General features: G+C 31.4%; 2 long non-coding RNA genes across 2 annotated transcripts; both read left to right on the top strand.

Annotated features, from left to right (window-relative positions):
* The first annotated feature begins 4,015 nt into the window (after positions 1-4,015).
* On the top strand, positions 4,016-7,055 carry LOC108913998. Its single transcript, XR_001964655.1, has 2 exons — positions 4,016-4,076; positions 6,373-7,055. It is a non-coding gene; the product is annotated as an uncharacterized LOC108913998 (long non-coding RNA).
* Positions 7,056-12,148: 5,093 nt separating this feature from the next.
* LOC108913997 lies at positions 12,149-16,100 on the top strand. Its single transcript, XR_001964654.1, has 3 exons — positions 12,149-12,239; positions 12,299-12,378; positions 15,501-16,100. It is a non-coding gene; the product is annotated as an uncharacterized LOC108913997 (long non-coding RNA).
* Positions 16,101-16,243: the final 143 nt, after the last annotated feature.

Below are 16,243 nucleotides of genomic sequence, written 5' to 3'. Positions count from 1 at the left end.
CGATTTTGGCACTTTTAGGTTAGGATATCTCGAAAACCAGAGCCAATTGAGGTATTTGGACTTCGGATTCGACTTCAGCGCATCAAAATCTTTTGGGGAGGTATATTCGTGTTGTTGGGTTAAAATCTTGTCGGCCTGCGTAATCAAAGATAGTCGATATTTTTGTATCATCTTTATGAACACAACCTAATGCGATAAACGTTCCAAGGTACCTATGACCCACCCAAAATGATTTTTTTTAGAAGTTCAAATATCTCGGAAATCGATAGTTTTTCGAAAGTTGTTACAAATATCGAATTTAAAATGGTTGTTCACATGGACCGATTTGGAGGGAAAAAAATAAAATTGTTACCTGGACTTTTATAAGTGGAAATGGTAAAGGGGCATATAATAAAAGAAACAAAATAAATACGGGTGGCGGAAGGTTTGAAAAGTTGTGAAAAATTGTATCATTGGGATTTCTGGCGAAAGTTGACGTCAAACAAAAAAGTATCCACTACAAAAGTTGTAGATCATGCAAAAATCTACAACTTTTGTAGAGGAAACTTTTTAACATAACCTCAAAATTTCCGAGAAAAATGCGAAAAACAGGATTTTTTCTGATTTTCCGTTTTTTATTTCTCATTTTCGCAAAAATTATTTAATTTTGACGAAACTTGGTGAAATTATACCTTTCTGTGTCTTAAATAACCGCAAATTTTTTTAGATAAAAAAATCAAGAAATTTCCGGGATATTCATTTTTTCTGGTCTGAAACACTTTTTTTTTCAAAGAAAAATTCTACTTAGAATAATCATCGTACAGAATTCTGCCGTTGATAATTTTTTTCGTTTTGACATATACTTTTTGGTGGAATAAAAAAATCTGTAATCACAGTTCAAAAACATACTCAAAAATGCAAATCCAAGTGTAATTTGGTTGGACTATTATAAAGAATTCAGAATTAAAGTTATTTATGTGAATAGCCAACATCTTTTTAAAATATCTCACAGGCCTCTTTTTGTTTTCGAGATCGGATGTGCTGTTTGAAACTCCCCAGAGCTCGCACCATTAAAAAAAATCTCCCAAAGGAAAATATGTTTGGAAAGAAGTTCATCATATACTAACAAGGAGCTTGATAGGTATGTGTCTTTAATAATGCTTTTTATTATTTTTAGATTCTATTTTTCTTTGTGATATTTTGTTGAACATTTTCTCGAAAAATGAGCTCCGGACTCGTTTATCAGATTTGCTGTATCTATGACAGATTCGCAGTAACCCTTGAAAACAGATCAGTACATGGAATATTGGAACACCTGTATATTTAAAGAGGTATGTATCAAGGTGTGTAGCGTAGTTTTATGTAAATACAGAAGCCAAAAGATCCAGTTCGTATCTGGTGCATATCACTATCAAAATTGGTGTCGTCTTTGTTCCAGGTTCCGGCCACTGGGAGCTCCGGATTTTGACCTGTCAGAGCACTCGTCTCCGTGCCGGGTCGGGGTAGCCGAAAAGCGGAATTGGGGGGAGCCTCCCTCCTCGCGGTCGGCGACGACTGCTTGGTGTGAGTAGTACCCCCAAAACAATATCGACATCCGCTAAAAAATAATAGCTACCTTAGTTAAACAAATAATAAACAAGTTCCTCTAAAACTCAATGATGGCAACTCAACAAACTATAAACATGCGAAATGATACATTTACTTACCTGACCACCAAAAAACTTAACTTCCAGGGGAAACCCTGGGGTTCTGTGGTGTGTTTTGGCCTGACACAGTGCGAACTCTGGCATTTTGGAATTTAGGCGCTCAGTGACTACCCTACGTTTCAAATGTCGCCACGTTCGACCTCAGACACAAAAGTCCTAATTAAACCGTCTTTGACATACCAGCTACTAATATTTTTTTTCTATAGTAGGATCATATCGCAAAGTAATAAATCATGTCCTGTCAAGAGATCCAATGCAATACGCTTTTAAGGGGTTTAGAAATTGAATAATTTCTTTACCCATTATGAAGGGACGAAAGGATCAGTTCACGTCTGGCAGCCTTGTTCATACAAAAATTCCTTTATGCTCATAAACTATTTATTTTAAATGTAATTTATTATAAATCAATTTGTTTTTTAAATTCTACATATGTACTACATTTTACCTCTGTTTTTGACGTATAACCGACCACTTCGTACACTCCATGCACCTGGGCGACTACAGCTACTGCCAGAACACAGTGCGTATGCAGCGGTATTTCAGATTTTTCATTCAAATTCATTTTAAATTTGAAGCCTTCTTTACGCCTCCTAAAAATGATGACACAATTTTCCTTTAATAAAAAACCGACAATTTTTTGCTCTACTTTGCATCGAATACGATCCTACTATAGTTCTGATTTTTGGGTGAAACTTAAATGTGTACACCAAAATCAAACTTGTACAAAATTTTCCATATCTCCCTCAAATGTCTAATTATCGTATATTTTGGCACCTGTGCGTTTTCATTACATATAAAATGCAATTTTAACTTACCTGTTATTCCGTTATTATTGAAAATTGTAGAATTTCACTGTGAATATTAATTAATTAGGCTTGAAGGCACTTCAAAGAGAAACAACGTCCGGGAAAATAACAAATCGACACAAACACATCAACCCGCTAAATTGTGTTGTCCCTCCTTACTCCCGATCGGCAAATTAAAAGTTAATATAAAGTTATAGTAGTTCTTACCGATGTTGCAAAATAGCAATAAAAAAAAGGCAAAATAATCAAGTTCTTTGGACAATTTTTTAAAAATATTTTAATTGCTCCGAGGGCATTCTGATTTTGGTAAAAAAACTTTAGAGTAATATAAAACAATACACCAAATTTCATTAAAATCGGTTCGATTGTTTTCGCAAAATAATTTTTTGAAAATAATATTGAAAGAAAATTTTCTAATTTTCAAAATGTTGCACAGCCTCAAATAAAGCATCTAGATACTTGAACATTTTTTCACATAGAAGAGAATACTCAACCAATTTGTTTACGTATTCAATACTCTGAATATGAATATATTTAGTTAAAATTATTACAATTAATTAAATAATTTATGTTTAAACAAATTAAAAAAAAAATTATTTAGAAAAAATTTTTTTTATTAAATAAAGAAAATTAAGAAAAAATATTCACGTTAATATGTGCAAAATGTCCATATAACAAAAACTTTTACAAAATTGTTACTCGGTTACAAATCAAAACATTTCTGCAAATTCATATGGTTGACGTTTTTGTTATTTTAATAAAAAAATGATATATCTTTCACTCAAATTATTCTAAATTTTGAAATCGTTGTTATATGCTCAGTTTAATAGAATATAATATAAAAGCATTTTTATGAATATTTATAATCACAATTCTTTTTTTTTAATGTCATTTTTCCTGTATTTGTACTAAACTAAAATATATTGACATAAGTCCATCTTTTTTGAGATAAAAATAAAATTGTTAGGACAAAGGCTTTAATAACTTTTAATTTCGTTGATATTTACATACAAAAAACAATAAGCTTACAGGGACAGGCGCTAGATACATTTTTAATTATTTGGATATCCATTACAATTTGTGTCTATTCTTTATACAATTTTGACTTATACATTTCGATACGAGTTGTTTCTTTTTCAAAATCGTGATTTTTTTAGTATTTTTCAACATATTTAAAACAATATATCTATTATATGAGTGGCAACGTCGAGTTATTAGGTTAGACGTTATTTTTCAATTTAAGACATTTTAGCAGAGTAAACAATAATATTGATTTGGCGACTAAGATTGAGCACCTGATAAATATTATTTAGAAGGGCCAAGTTCTCTAATCCTGCCCTGACCTACTGATAATTCTCACATCCAACTCATCTACACTGCGTCGAATTTGGAATTAGTTATTAGTTATTTTTCTACGATCAACTGGGCAACATGTCGCGGGAGGTCGGATTGAAATAATTCGGACAAATACAAGGCACGTATAAACCAAATACATGTATAGATATTAAATGTCGAATTATCCCGTTTCAGATGTATCCAGTAACAGCTTCATTTTGTGAATCATGCGACGAACTCGTGTAGTCAGGTAAGTGATTGTATCCTTTACGACAAGAAAATTTTTATCTACATTCTCGTTGTGACACAACTGGATTTTTTGGCTTAATGAATTTAAAAATAAGGTATATTATGTATAATGAATGTAAACAGTGAATTCATTTGTAAACTCTTGTTTCCAGTGATCAGAAGATAAAAAGATATAAAAGAATTATCTGTGATATCATTTAACCATTTACAATTAGATTAATACGTTTAATAGTCCTTGAATATTTTTTTATAATATGTTTTGTTGAGATCAGCTCATCCAGATGGGTTCACCTTTCAAAATGCATTACTTCCTCTTATATTTCCATTACGAATTTATCTAAAATTTAATTTATGTTTATATTTAAATTTATTGAGGAAAAACCCCCCATCATATAATTTGTTGTTTTTGTTAATTAACAATAATATTAATAACAACCTTTATTACATATAGGACATTCCGTGCCAAATCACTACGCTGGTGGTCTGAACATTTTTTATTTTCCTGATTTTTTGGTATTACACTAGGTACATAAATTAAGGGATATTAAAAGAATCCCAAAATTTGGGTGATTTTCAAAGAGGTGTAACTTGGATTTGATAAATCACCCAAAATTTTGGAATTTGTTTAATATCCCTTAATTTCTGTGCCTATAATTTAGTATCCATTTAGAGCAGCTTTCATGATTTTTTTTTTAATTTTTATTTCAACCCTCAAAAAGTTACGAGCATTTGAATATTTTAGATACAAAATTTTAAAATACCTGTAACTTTGCAAAAACTAAAGATATCATATTTGAGATGTAGTTTTAAAAAAAATATAAAAATAGTACATTTTTAGTTTTTTGATTTTTTGAATTTTAAACCAAAAAAGTGCTTTTTGAAAAAGATTGTTTTTTTTTTCTTCGAAAAAATCGTCATTCAATATACAAATTTATGGGACAGGTTCTCGAGTGGGATCTTTTTTTTATATTTTTTTTCGAATTATTTTTTTCTTTGTATTTTATTTTTTACAGATAATACTCTATTAAACCAAATTTTATTATAGAAGTAAATCGGGTTGACTGATTACTAAAAATACCATATTTTTAAAACTATTTCTACTAATATTGTCATTATTAAATATCTAAATTATTATTAACTAAATATATTTTTTCAATATTAAAAAGTTTGTTTAGTAAAACATTTATATACAGGGCGTGTTTCTTAAGTAGAGGCAAAAATTCTAGGGACGTATTCTGTGGCCAAAAATAAGTGTTTTTTGTTACATAAATGTGGGGTCTTAGGACAGCCATTGTCCAGATACAGCGTCAAAAATGAAAAATAAAATCAGTTTTTAATTTTTAATTTCTAAACCGCTTGAGATAATTCAACCACATTCTCTGTGAATATTTAGTATGACAGTAGGTATGAAACATGCCAGTGGCGGAGGTGTGGGTATTATTGATCATTATTTGGCAAAAAAATAGATCACCCTGTATAATATTACAAATAAAATAGGTCGTCATATGCGCCATTGTATTATCTTCACTGTTTGTTTCTTTACACTTTTTTTTTTTCAAACCGGTTAACAACAAAATTGATTTATTTGATCAAGTGCATTTTTATACAGTTACTTAAATTACTTAAAAAAATATCTTAGGGAGGCCATGCAAAAAAAATTAATAATAAGAAGCCGTCATCTTATTTAATATCAAATTAAGCTTATTTTTGAAACAGATAATTTTTAATGACTTATGGATATTCAAATTTTTAAACTGCAATCATATCGAATTTGTATTTAAAATAAATTTTTTTCTTTGTAGGCATTGACATTTAAACAGTTCATTTGAACCCAAAGTTATTCATTACAGTCACTTTTATTTGACATATATATTATCAGCGTAGATAGTAAATTGAGCAGATAAACGTATAAATGTCATTTATATACTTATAATACTGGGTCTAATAGAGGTCCTTGCGGAAGTCCTACACTAATTTCGATTATTTTTTAATTAATAATTTCCATACCATAATTAAGAGAAACGTATTGAAAAAGAGGAAACTTTCCCCCAAATCTAAGCCGCTGTTTTGAAAAAAAACTATTACACAACAACCTTAGGAAACCATTTTGTCTTTCGATTACTTTTTTTATTTCGGTCGCTATGTTTATTCGTTTCCCAAATAAGTGTTATGGGCCTAGCATAAAGTCTATTTCAAGAGCGCGACGGTCTCTTAAAGGCTAAACTTACTAACCAGATAATATCCTAACATAAAGATTTACATGTATCTACCAACCAAACGTCTGTTTTTCTTTCCAGACTGCCTTCAGGATGTATTCGTGGTGGGGTTTAGACTTTGGAGAGGAGAAAAAGTCCAGGATCAGCTGTGTCGGCCCAGGACACGCCTTGACTTTGCAGCAGTGTTAAATCCAAATGCACCTGCATTTTTTTCAAATGTTCAGATAGATACGATCACATTCCTTAGACAGATTATTCTATAAGTTTATTTCATTACAGTTCATACCTGCCTTATTTTTATAAAAGCTGTATTCAGCAATTTAGCAATAGTTTACTTACTCTTTCAGTGATGACGTCTGGAATTAACAGGGCAGTATTAGTCGGTGTGCTTTTGCATACAGAAATGGCGTAATCTTCTCTTGTCAGACCGAATGGTCTACTCGACAAGTATTCTCCATACGTCTTCCCCAACATTTAACCACGTTACAGAATATGACACGTATTTATAAATATTTCCCAAATTATTTGCGTAGTGTATTCTGTGGTTTTGTGTTTTGGGATTTCCCTTCTTTCGGAAATGTCCGTCACGGCACTGCTTTTGCCTTTGCAAAGTTTTCGTATCAACATGGTATTATTTTGATGGTAATTTGATAAACATGATGTTGACATCAAGTCATTTAGGGTTTGAACACTAAAACGCATTCCTTGTAATTGTTCTAGACTTTTTATATTTTTACAAGTTTAATAAATATGTTTCTATAATTCGTTATAGTTTTATTTTCCTTAACAATTTCGAGTTAATTAGAAACGTCAATTTTTTCCGCAGAATTGTTTTCGTATAAACATCTTAAGATACTTCATAAAAAAAATACGCTAGAATATAATCGAGGTAAAATATGCAACAAATGCACATTTTAAAAATAATTTGATTCATTTTCGGAGGGCTACACCCTGTATTTGAGAGGATATTTACATTTTACATGGAATTATGCAACTTTATCTTAATAGGTACTATGTGCCAAAAAGCAGCCATTTCCGAGATATTAAATTTTATTATTAATATAAAAAATGACATTTTTGGCATTACACTTGATCGTGACTGATATAGGTATTTATTCGCTTTTTGAGATACAATCCAAGCAATCGTCACACATATTGTACTAGGTTCACCGTAAATTCTGAAGTGGTCACTGTTTATAAATGTCATACAGGGTGTTCAAAAAATCGTGCCAAATGTCAAAGGCAATTTTTATTTTTTTTTCAAATGGAACGCCCTGTATTTTTTAAAGGGATATGGAGGACCTTCCCAAAATCTACAACTTTCCTCATATTTTGCGACATTTTTCGCAATTTCTTTATTTTTCATTTTTCTACCATAAATACAGTCGACGTAATAGGGCTAATAGGCTATAGAATAGAGGATTTTAAAACGAACTATGACGTTCAAGATATTATGAATCGTTCAAATGGTCATTTTAGATAATGAACCCCTTTCAGTTTTTTAATTGTAGCTCGAAAACGAAGCAAAATTTCGCTATAGTTCATAAGAAAAATAATTTAGAGAATTGAATTTCACATCGAAATAGCTTATTTAAATAAATTAAAAGGAAAATTTTATGCAAAAAAATCATTAATAAACAATTTGAAAAAAAGAAAAAAATTCGATTTTCTGACTTTTTTTTACTTTTTTGCCTATAGTTTTTTTTTGAGTAAAAATAAGTATAGGCATTGTTTCATAGAAAAAAAGCTAGATAAAATTTCCTTCAAAACAAGAGGTTGTAAAGTATTTTTGGATGAAAATTGACTGATATGGCCGTTCAAACTTAGCCAATTTTTCGATTTTTGTCGCGTTTACCCTTATACGTTTTAATTCTTATATTTTACAAAAAAAGGAAGGAAATAAGACGTTCAAGGATTTTCATCACATAACTTGTTCGAAGGGTCATTAAAAATGAAAAAACCGTGGGGTGCTATTAAATTAGAGGGTTGAAATTGAAGATAGGGGTGAAAATGCACTTTTGCAGTTTTATAGTTCGTTGGAAAAATTTTGTAGAGAATTTCTCATCGAAATGGTTTATTTGAAAAATGTAAAAGGAAAATTTTTCTTTATCGAAAAATGTCACTCTTTATAAAAAGTTCTGCTTCTCGAAAAAATGAGACTGTCATACAAACATCTTAGATTACATATACTTGGTGCTGGTATCATAAATTAAAAAAACACGAAAATACTTAAGGGCCCCATATTCTTTAAATAGTGTTTTCCGCAAAGACAAATAATTTCAAACATTTAATAACTGAATAATCTAAAGCTTATCAAATAATAGGAATGTTATGTCATGCCACTTGAGTATTTTCAAAGACGCCGCAGTAAAACGAATACAGCTGCAAAAAACGATCAAACCATCATGGTTTTGGGTACTGAAATCTACGAAAATACTAACTTTTTTAGACATAACTCCACATGTAAATATTCTTATAACATTTACTTGCTTAGTCCTACATATAAAATTGTTTACTTTTATTTATAAGTAAGTGAAAATAATTCTTAAAATGTGGGGTTAGGATAACAGAAAACGCATGTTTTACAAATGCTTTTTTTAGTTATTATTTTATTTGAGTAAATTTAAATGGTAACAATGAATAAACAAAACATCAAGGATTTTATTTTTGTGCTTACTTTTTTCTACACGTTTTACTTTTCAAGATTTCAGTACCTAAAAATGCCAGAAATTTCACCATTTCTCGGCCAGGGATATGGCCACCTTGAGAGAGAAGTACCATTATTTATTACTTTACACAGCATTTTTATATAACAAATCTGTCTCGGCGAATACGTAACAATAAAACTATACAAACAATATTAATTAATTAAGAACAACTGTTTGAATCACAGAAAAACGCTACTTCAACAGTCAAAGCAAATGAAAGGAAAAACTATTGACAGTTTCAAACATTTCTTTTGTTCTACTGCCATATTAATGCCTCTCTAGAATATTTTCACAAAAAATAAAGAAATTGCTAAAAATATCGTAAAATATGAGGAACTGATATATAACATCTATTATGAAAATTGTAGATTTTGAGAAGGTCTTTCACTTCCCGTTAAAAGATACAGGGTGTTATATTTGAAAAAACAATATTTTTGCCTTTGAAAAAGACAACATTTTGTGAACACCCTGTATGACATTTATAAACAGTGACCACTTCAAAATTTACGATGAACCTAGTACAACAAGTGTGACGATTGCTTAGATTGTATTACAAAAAAAACGAGTATATGAGTCACGATCAAGTGTAACGCCGAAAATGTCATTTTTTTATATTAAAATATTAATATCTCGGAAACAGCAGGTTTTTGGCATATAGTACCTATTACGAAAAAGTAGCATAATTCCATGTAAAATATAAATATCCACTCAAATACAGGGTGTTCCATTTAAAAAAATACAACTTTGGTCAGCCCTTTGAAAACGAATCACCCTGTATAAGTCAAATTATTTTTAAAATGTGTATTTTCTGCCCCTCTCCATTCGAACCTATTTTGAAATATTTTGCCTTAATTATATTCTAGCGATAAATCAACTTTGCCACAGCGTTGACTCGCCCTGTATTATGTAGAATTAATAAATATCACGGTTCATTAATTTTTACAATGGTTAAAATTACTGATAACTAGAGCTGTCATAATTCATCATAATTCATCATCAACATAAAATAAAGTGAACAATGATTATAAGATTTATGTCATTGTATCATTGTGAAACACGTGAATTCGTTATAGATCGCATCAAGTATCTTAACTGAAGAGAACGACCGTTCGACATAATTCCCTTCGGGGTTGTATTTATTCGAGGAGGAATGAGATGTTTTATTTTTACAATATCAAATGGTAGGTTACATGCAATCAATAATATGAAGATTAAATCAAACATAAATCCAGTCTTCTAGTTTTCGCCAGTTTTTTTATACGTGTGTTGTGCACTGTTTAAAACTTATTACTTTATGATTATTAATATTTATTTTAAACGTTTTTATACATATACAAGTATGTATATACTGAATTACATTATTGTTTATAATTTTTTAGTAAAACATACCTCTGTAGTCAATTTAGATGGTCGGATATTCTGTAGCGGTGTCACAGATGGGTTATCTAATCATAATTTCTTTAATTTTCAATTTTTGGTATTGAAATATTGCGGAAAATATATTTCCAAGTAAACAAAATTCGTAATGAGTCTTCAGGAGCCTCAGTGGCTTCCTCTGCATCCTTAGTAGGGAAGCGTGGGGTAGAGCGCGTGGCCTTTTTAGCCTTCGTCATCGAGCTATGACGTCACAAAGTATGAGAAAAAAACAGAGAGGCAGGGCGAGGCGTCACAATATATGAAAGAAAAAAAAACAGTTTTTGCATGTAACTCAGAAATTACTTGAAATATCAAAAAATCTCCTATGGTTCTGTTTGGTGATCGACCAATGGTGTGTGACATCAGACGGAATCAATGCATTGAATCAAAAAAATAATTGAAAAAATCTCCCTACAGTCCTAGTCCTGATTGTCCGTTCTGTGTTGAATGCAAAAGGTCCGAAATCCGTATGTCGAAAATAAATTTTGGAAGCAAGAGGCCTGTGGCGTCATACAGTAAGAAAGGCCGTATAACTCGGAAACGGTGCGTTGAATCGAAAAAATAGTTGATAAAATTTTCCCACACCTCTGGTTCTGTTTGTCCGCTCTGGGTTGAATGAAAAAGGTCCGAAGTATGTATGTCGAAATGAAAATAAAATGAAAAATTAAGGTACCTACTGTTCTTAAGAAAATTTTACATTGTATAATTTTTTTGAACACCTTATGTCACAAATATGAGCACTACCATGGCACCCTAAGAGAAATCAACAATAAGAGAGCAGTACCCATCTAAGGATGCACGGTATAGTTATTGGTTAGGCATATATATTTACTGGTACGTTGACTGCAATTTTTTGTATGATGAAATACAGAATATTTAGTAAAAAATATGTCATTCGCTACATTTTTACACAATCTGTATAATGTATAGTGCAATTTTTTTTAAACATAAGTGTGATTATCGTACCAAATTGAAAGTTGTCGCACAAATCTAAAAACATTAATTGCAAGTTATTGAATTATCGCGTTTCAAGGTAAATTCGTATTTTTAATTCAAACTTGATTTATTTTATTTAGCATTTAACACAAATGTCATTTCCAAACAAAAGATAAGTTCAATATAACTCTTCAATTACATAATTAAATTCATTAAATTTATTTGGCAGTTATTATTTGGCAACAAAGAACCGCAAGAACTGCCTCCTATTACCGAGTAGAAGAGGTACCAAGCTAAATTTTATTTCTGGATGCCCGCGAACAAGACACTGCATCCTCTTTAGGTTGCTAATTTTCAGCATTTGACATGCGGTCTGAAGCGATTTGCTATAATGTCTATGCGTTTTTGATTCAAACTTGAAATAGTTACGTCATTTTAAAAGTAATTTATTTGATAACATCCTGTATAGCTAGGTATTTAGTTAGTGTAACTTAAATTACAATTAAAATCATAAGATAACATGTCACAACTGTATGTATACTAAATTTGTTTCACTTTTGTATTTTTTTAAATTTCCACTTATAACGATTTCATACCAAAAGGTTATTAATTATTTCGTCGACTTGACAACATCCGAAAAAGTGGCAAACTCCCATCTGTGGAGATTACAAACAGTAAATACCTGGTATAAAACTAAATCTGCTTTGTTACCTGAATTTCTGCGGAATAAATTTTCAAATACGGTCCTGCCTTAGTGACGCTTACGCAATTGTCTCGCTCTTCTTAGCAAATGAAAAGTTAGATCGATCCGTCGGGTCAGTTGTTTTTCTGCTTCCAATAGGACGGATCGTCTCGAGGATGGAGAAAAATAATTCGGACAAATACAAGGTACATTTAATCCACAAAAAATACAAGTTCGTTGATGTTTTAATATTTCATTGTTTCAGATTGTATGTTTCCATTTGTGACATCGAGGATGGACCAACAATAGACTCGTTTTTGTACAACGTACCCTTTGTCTAAATTGGTAAGTGCCAGTATTTTGGTAGTAATTTACTAAGTATAGCATAAAATGTCCCAATCGTCACAAAAATTTTCCTACTCGCTTATTTTCGAGGGTGATGAACACCAATCTAAAGTTATTTTTGTGTGGCCCAACTTAGTTTTCGAGAAAAATTTTTTGTGGACATTTCACAGACTACGCTTAATACTGTATACTTTATGTAACTTTCAGAACATCTGTATTGAGCAATAAACATTGTTTAAAAACCACTTCTTCGCAAATTTCAAGTAAAAAATATGTACCCGTATTTAATAAATAAAAATTATTTCTTGCTTCAATGAAATAATGTTTACTAAATACATATTTTTTTAAATTTTTTGGGAAAATGTGTTCCTTAAACAGTGTTTATTTTTCATTACAGATGTTCTGGAAGCTACATAAAGTATAAGTACAGGTGTCGTGCGTAGTTTTCTGTAAAATATCCAGAGTAGAATTTTCAAAAGATTAGAAAAACATTTAAATTTTTAAACCCTGAAGGACTTAAATCGTTCTTATTGACCAGAAAATTGACCATAACTTTTTGGAGTTTCATAAAATTAAATTTTTTGTGGCAACCGTTAAAACCAATTAAAATTACCTAACCTATTTTGCAGTACAAATGAAAATTAAAAATTGTTATATTGATCCCAACAGAAGAGCATACATTTTTAAACCTATATCTCATACCGTTCTTGCACCAATCTTCAATTGAAGTTCGTGATAAAGTGATATTTTATACTTATCTGCTATTTTCAACGTGCAATTTTTGGTTAAGCCAAAATAATTGAATGAAAATGACCCTGATCGTTTTGGCACAAAGATTTCTTTAATTAATTTTTAGGAAAATATGTGCCGACGGAAAATTAAAAACAAACTATAAATTAAATATTACTGAGTGATCTCTACTTACAACGCAGGAAACCTAACCTCAAAAATTATGTCGCTATTTTATGGGGGAAAAAAGTCGCCGGGATTCATCATTTCTCAAAATATATAACATAAAAATACAGTACGCGCCTAAAGTATGGAATAAATTCAATAAAAACGAAATAAATTTTTTTTGGGAAAAATCTTCGAACAGGTCGATTTTTAATTTAAAAAATATATATTTTAACATAAAAGGCGATTTTCAACCGTCATTTGTTTTCGACTAATGAAGTCATCGACATTTTTTTTAAATAGCTACCCCCTATTTTTTTTCTTGATTCTGAAAGAAATTCGAAATGCCTGAAGTTTTTTATGAATCACGTAGGTGTAAATCTTTACAAAGTGTCACTGTCAGTCAACTTTATATGTATTGTAAGCAATATAAAAATTATTGTTGAATTTAAAGTATCATGGCACATTTAACCGTCACACAAAGAATTGAAATTTTAATTCTTATCGGATGCGGGGATAAGACTAGAACGCAGCAGGAAGTTTGCGATTCATTTAATGAAAAACATCCAGATCGCCGTATCAGCCAATCAACAGTCAGTAAGATAGAATCTAAATTTAGAGAAACTGGCATTGTTGTAGATGTTCCAAAACCTGGACGTCCAAGCGTTAGTGAAGATCACAAACAGAACATTTTGATAAGTATGGTAGATAATCCTCATAATACTTCAAGATTGGTTGTATTAAACAATGAAATTAGTCAGACCACAGTGCTACGTATCCCGAGGAAGGAAAAATATCATCCCTACAAAATTCAATTTGTGCAGGAACTCAATGAAGCCGCCGCTTACACTTTTGTGAAATTATCATGGATTTCTGTCAAGTAAATAGAGATTTACACAGGCAAATACTTTTTTCAGACGATGCCACGTTTTGTCTCACAGTGAACCGTCAAACTTGCAGGTATTGGAGTCGGGAAAATCCTCAACACACCCAACACCCACAGAAATTAAATGTGTGGGCTGGAATAGTTGACAACAGAATAGTAGGGCCTTTCTTCTTTGAAGGAACCCTTACAGGACAAAGTGTTTTTACAAAATGACCTTGTTCCAGCGCTTGCAGTAATTTTTCCTAACGATAATGACCCTTATATTCCTGATGACACCATATGGTTTCAGCAAGACGGTGCACCTTCGCACTATGCGCGCCCTGTTCGAGATTTTCTGGACAATTGTTTTCCTAGGAGGTGGATCGGCAGACGAGGACCGATAGAATGGCCCGCGAGATCCCCAGATCTTACACCCCTGGACTATTTCTTATGGAGCTACTTAAAGTCCAAAGTGTATGTTAGTAGACCACATAATTTAGAAGAACTCCGAAATTGTATTATAGATAAAATACACAGAGTTACCCCAGAAATAATTCATAATGTGCAAGAAGAATTTCTACACAGATTTGCGTATTGTCAAGAAGTCGGTGGGTGGCAATTCGAACAATTAATTTAGGTAGAAAACTTAATGAATTGTATTTGCTTGACATAGGAATTGCTATTTTTTAATGAATAAAATTTACGTTTTCTAACATTCAATCGTCATTTACTCGAAAACTTTCCTATGTGAGATGACAACATTTTAATACTGTCAGATCGACCGACAATGAAACGATCTTTCAGAATCAAAAAAAAAGTCGATGACAAAATATGTATTTTTTAAATTAAAAATCGACCTGTTCCAGGATTTTTCCTAAAAAAAAATTGTTTCGTTTTTACTGATTTTATTCCATACTTTAGGTGTGTAACTTTCGATGAGTAATCTCGAAAAAGAAAAATTAAAAAAGCTCCAGTACAATCCGAGAAAACATAAATCGAAAATGGCGACTTTTGGTTATTTTTCGACTTTAAATCGGTCGTAGCTCGAAAACAAAGCTATTTTCGAAAAAATCACAATAATTAAAAAGTGCTTTTTTTCCCAAAATGCATAACCAATGTGTTTTCATATCGATTTTTAAAGTTTTTGCAATTTTGCAAGTTTTTTGTTAATAACAAATTACCATCGATAAAGAGAAATGCCATTAAGGTTTTTTGTTCGCAACAACATAATATAGCGATTACACATAGTTTAGACCCGTGGTCCATAGGAGAAAATTATATTATTTTTTAATGTTCTACCAGCCTTTGAATTTGTAACATATTCCTCCTTATTAATATTTACTAAGTTTTTCGTTCCTTCCAGAACCCCTTCAGGCCCCATCCGACTGAGATCTGGACTTTGTAGGGAAGAGAGGGTCCAGGACAAGCCGTGTCGGCCCGGGACACACCTTGGCGGTTTGCCTGTGTGCTGCGGCATACAGAAATGGGGGAATCTTCTTCTTGGGACCCGCAAGGTCTTATGGACAAGAATAGTACCCCATCGCCTGCTCCAACTATATACCACTAATGCCAACAAATATCGCATCCTCAGACCTTTTTGGCGGTGCTTATTGCTTATGCGGAGAAGATCGAGGCAGGCTACCAACCAAATACAACAAATCAACAAACAAATCAAACAAACAAACCAACCAAACCAAATTTCTAAAAGGTTAAAGGCTAATGCGAAAAACTAATCACCTTTTAGGTGAGAGTTTTCTGTGGTTTGGTGTTTTGGGATTTCCTAAATGGAAATTTCTGACACGGCACCGGTTTCTCCCCTGTAGAGTTTTAATTTTAGGACGATGTTACACTTTTTGTAAGTAAAAAAAATTAACTACAAAGGCTACATCTTGTAATTGTTCCCCTGGTAGTGTGCCTCGATTTTTTTTACGTACTTAATAAACATGTGCCTCCCGAATAATTATTGTATTATAGTTTTATTTCCCTTTTCCACCCTTCCCCACAGATTTTGGGGTCAATTGGGCTTGAGAATGTTCTATTTTTAGAAATAAATAATAATAATAATAATAATAATAATAATAATAATAATAATAATAAAATAATTTA

This window comes from Anoplophora glabripennis, unplaced genomic scaffold (genome assembly GCF_000390285.2).
Source record: "Anoplophora glabripennis isolate ALB-LARVAE unplaced genomic scaffold, Agla_2.0 scaffold561, whole genome shotgun sequence".
NCBI classification, from domain to species: Eukaryota; Metazoa; Arthropoda; class Insecta; order Coleoptera; family Cerambycidae; genus Anoplophora; species Anoplophora glabripennis.
This window is presented reverse-complemented; position numbering and strand designations above follow the sequence as displayed.